Source organism: Rhinolophus hipposideros (assembly GCF_964194185.1).
Source record: "Rhinolophus hipposideros genome assembly, chromosome: 8".
Classification (NCBI taxonomy): domain Eukaryota; kingdom Metazoa; phylum Chordata; class Mammalia; order Chiroptera; family Rhinolophidae; genus Rhinolophus; species Rhinolophus hipposideros.
In genome coordinates, this window is record NC_138054.1 from 9,421,779 (window position 1) to 9,425,962 (window position 4,184).

Here is a 4,184-nt window from a genome sequence, read left to right on the forward strand (position 1 = left end):
GAAGATATTGTCTCTTAAAGCTTAAAATGAAAGCTTAAAATGTGTGCTATCTGGCCCTTGATAGAAATAAGTTTGCTTAGTTCTGCTCTAAAAAGACATTCTAGTAGAATGAAGAGGGAAACTAAAGAAATATATACCGGATATCTTTCATCATTTCAGTAACATAGGAGGACCGATCTTGTTTCTCTTACTACTCAGTGAGGAAGAAGGAAATGGGATATGAGCTTTGGTAACTTGGGGACACATAAGAATCTCTTGGGGAGTTTTACATACGCAGGTGCGTTGGTCCTGACCTCAACATATTTCAGGGTTAATAATTTGTCTGGAATGGAGCCTGGAGTTGGTATTTTTTAAAGGTAGACAGGGTTAGGCCCACGCCTTAAACAGATAACATGGCGGCAGCACCGGCAGTGACATCTGGCGCTTTGGGCCCCTGCAGGCCAGCTATGCCCTCTTGGTGGCCACTTGGCTTGGTGATCTGGGTACCCGTGCGACACTGCTACAGCTCTAAGGTGAAGATGGAGGACGAGCTGCGGGTATTGTACTTGAAGGAGGAGAAACGAGGAACTGTGGTGTTTCAAATAAATAGAGCTTATGCCAAAAATTCATTCAGTAAAAATCTCGTAAAAATGCTCTCAAAAGCTGTGGATGCTTTAAAATCTGACAAGAAAGTGTGGACCCTAATAGTCAGGAGTGAAGTCCCAGGGATATTCTGCGCTGGTGCTGGCCTTAAGGAAAGAATCAAAATGAATTCTAGTGAAGTTGTTCTTTTCGTCTCCAAAGCAAGAGCAACGATTAATAAAATCACTAATCTATCCGTGCCAAGGATTGCAGAAATAGATGCCTTGCTTTAGGTGGTGGTCTTGAACTGGTGTTAGCATGTGATGTAAGAGTAGCAGCTTCCTCAGCGAAAATGGGCCTGGTGGAAACAAGGCTGGCAATTGTTCCCTGTGGAAGGAGAACACAATGACTGCCTCGCACCATTGGTATGTCCCTAGCCAAAGAGTTCATGTTCACTGCACAGGTGCTTCTTGGCCAAGAAGCCAAAGCAGTGGGCTTGATCAGCCATGTTCCAGAACAGAACCGGGAGGGCTATGCTGCCCACCAAACGACCGTGGACCTAGCAAGAGAGTTTTCACCTCCGGGATCTGTTGCAGTGCGAGTGGCAAAATGAGCAATTCATCAAGGGATGGAGGTTGGTTTAATAACAGGGTTAGCCATAGAGAAGCTTGTTACACTCAGACTATTTCAACAAAAGACAGACTTGAAGGTCTTCCAGCTGGTAAAGAGAAAAAGTCCCCTCGCTATAAAGGGGAATAGAAAAAACAGAAATCTTTAAAATACCAGTGTAATAAATGTACTTCTAAAAGTATCTTTCAAATCCACATATGCCTTAGCACCTGGAATCCCACCGACCAAAGTGCAGAGTGAGTTAGCTGTATGCTGAACTAAGTGTCTAGAGTGGCTCCATATGTGTACTTTGTTCCAATGTGTATCATGTCACATCCAGATTTATAAAGCTAGTAGTGTGTACTATTAAAACCACAGACCCAAAGTGGGTAGACATTTAAAAGTGTTTCCTGCACATGAGCCTTTCTGTTCTTATTTTTTTAATGTGAATAATTTATATATTACACAACCTAGGAAATAATGTTGATTGTATGCCTACTGTGCTGTAATATGAAAAACATATTTCTATATACCAAATAAAATGAAAGTAGACAGAGTTGAGTATAAAAGTGTTACACTCTGATTGGAAAGTCAGTATAAGTCACCTGGCGTTGAATGGGAGGATTTCAGAGCAAGCTCAGGCAACATTAGACTTCAGCATGGTTCAAAGGATTCAATTAAGGCAGTTTTATAACGTTCTCCACCAACAGGTAGTGGCAAGGTGGGAAGTCATCCAGTAAGTTGACTAATATTTATTAAGTGTCCCTACTGTGTGGGCACAGCAGGATAAGGGGGTGCAGTATATTGGGGTGCTGGTGAAGACACTCTAAAATTGTTAATGTTCACACTGTAACAGGAGCCAAGTGAGAGATGGACTGATGGATGGATGGATGGATGGATGGAGGGACAGATGGATGGACCGGTGGATGGATGCAGAGCTTAGCAGGGGTAAAGGACTGAAGGTGACTGAAGGTGACTGACGGGGAAGAGAAGATCCAGTACATGTGAAAAAATAAGGAAAATGTAAGGATGCAGTGATAACAAAGAGAACATTCTGATTACACCTCAGGTTCAGGTCATGATAAGACCCTCAATTGTAAGTCTTCAATCTAATTTTAAAAAATAGTTATCGATTTTTAAAATTCTGGTTTCTTTTTTTAGTTATCGATATCGCAGTAGCACTTTATCCACCATTTTCCATGATCACTATTTTTCCTCTTTGTGTCAGTATATATACGCTTGTGTATATATGCTCTACCATTTTATGTTATTGCTTTCAGATTAAAATAGGTTCCATGCTAATGATAAGTAAATGTTTGGAATACATTTGTAATGTGTTTGTAAATTGGGGCATTCCTTACACACAAAAACATAGATTTGCCAGAATTTTCAGAAGACCCTCTCAGATATTTAAGGAAAATCACAAGCACAACTCTTTACAGAGTGCTGCCTGGCACCCATCGTTGGCCAACAGCAGCCTCGTGCTGGGGGAATGCAGGACTCACACCGTCCACAAGATGTCCCATTTCCAGTCAAATTCAGCTGTCTTTTTCATGGCCTGCTTTCTTTTAGGTTTTGATGACCTCTCAGAATAATAGGTCACATGGCTAAAACTGTTGTTCAGTTTTTCTTGCTGAAGATGATGAACTGGATTAATTTGGAAACAATCATATCCAGAAAAACTGATGCGTGCCTATGGCCTTTTTTCTTGTTTATGTCTTTTCTTGGGGGGAAAAGTGTTTCTAGTTGGTTTTTTTATTATAAAAAAACAGCATATGTTAATTATAATAAATCAAACACTGCAGAGGCTTATGAAGAAAAAGCACTTGTCCTTCAGAGTGATCCGCTGAGGCAACTGATTTACCTCCTGGGTACTTCCACATTATCTCTTGAGCAAGACTCATGTGGTCTATATTTGCTTCCTTTGAAGCTGCCCATGAAGAGATAATGACTGATCTCAGATTTCAGAAGAGAGAACTCAGCTTCTGTAGGGGATCAGTGATGGGGGCAAGTCAGAGTGCAACCTGGAGTCAAAGGTGTTCAAATCCCAGTTCCGTCACTTACTGCGAAAGTTGGGCAAATGATTCAGCTTTTCTTTGCCTCAACTGACTCCTGGGCAAATGAGAATGTTAAAGTGTTGTATAAGGATTATTGCATTGATTAAGAAGTTAATACCACATAGCATGCATAATACAGTACATGCTTAATTATAATAGTTTGTTATCTCTCTGATGGGGATTGCAAAAGTTAAAAGAAGGATCGTTTGGTAACTGGGGATCTGAGTGTATACGAACTGTACCAGTGATAACTACGGTTACAAAAAGACACATTTGTTTAGGCTTAGTGTTGGGCAGTCACCAAACTTTACAATCCACTAATTATCTTATGTGGATATAATTCAATACAAATTCCTTCTTGTTTTCAGGATTGATAAGAAACATCAATAAAATTTTGGGCGCAATTTTAAAACAACTTTATTGAAGAGTAATTATGTATTACAAATGTCACTGATTTTAAGCACACAATTAAATGACTTTTTTTTTGGAAATTTCCCGAGTTGTGTAACCATCACCACAATCCAGTTTTAGAACATGGCCATCAGCCTAATAAGATCCCTCATGCTCCCTTACAATTAACCCCAGTTCTTATGCCCAGCTCCACGCACCACTAATCTACGTTCTGTTTTTATGACTTGGCATTTTCTGGACATTTCATATAAATGGAATTAAACAATATATAGTCTTGTGTGTCTGGCTTCTTTCGGTGAACTTGTTTTTAAGCATGTTGGAGCATATATCAGTATTGTGTTTCTTTGTATTGATGAACAGTATTCCATTATATGGCTGTACACATTTTGTTTATCCATTTTCATCAACTGATAGCCATTTGGGTTGTATCTACTGTTTTGGCTATTATGAATAATGTCACTATGAATATTCGTGTACAAGTGTTTGAATAGACATATATTTCCACTCCTCTTAGAATACAGGAAATCCCTAGTAGTGAAATTGCAG

The 4,184-nt window shown here is 39.7% G+C and overlaps 1 pseudogene across 1 annotated transcript; it reads left to right on the forward strand.

Moving 5' to 3' along the window:
• Positions 1-506: 506 nt before the first annotated feature.
• On the forward strand, positions 507-1,320 carry LOC308500885 (methylglutaconyl-CoA hydratase, mitochondrial-like; annotated as a pseudogene). The gene has a single exon. The product of its transcript is annotated as a methylglutaconyl-CoA hydratase, mitochondrial-like (transcript).
• Positions 1,321-4,184: the final 2,864 nt, after the last annotated feature.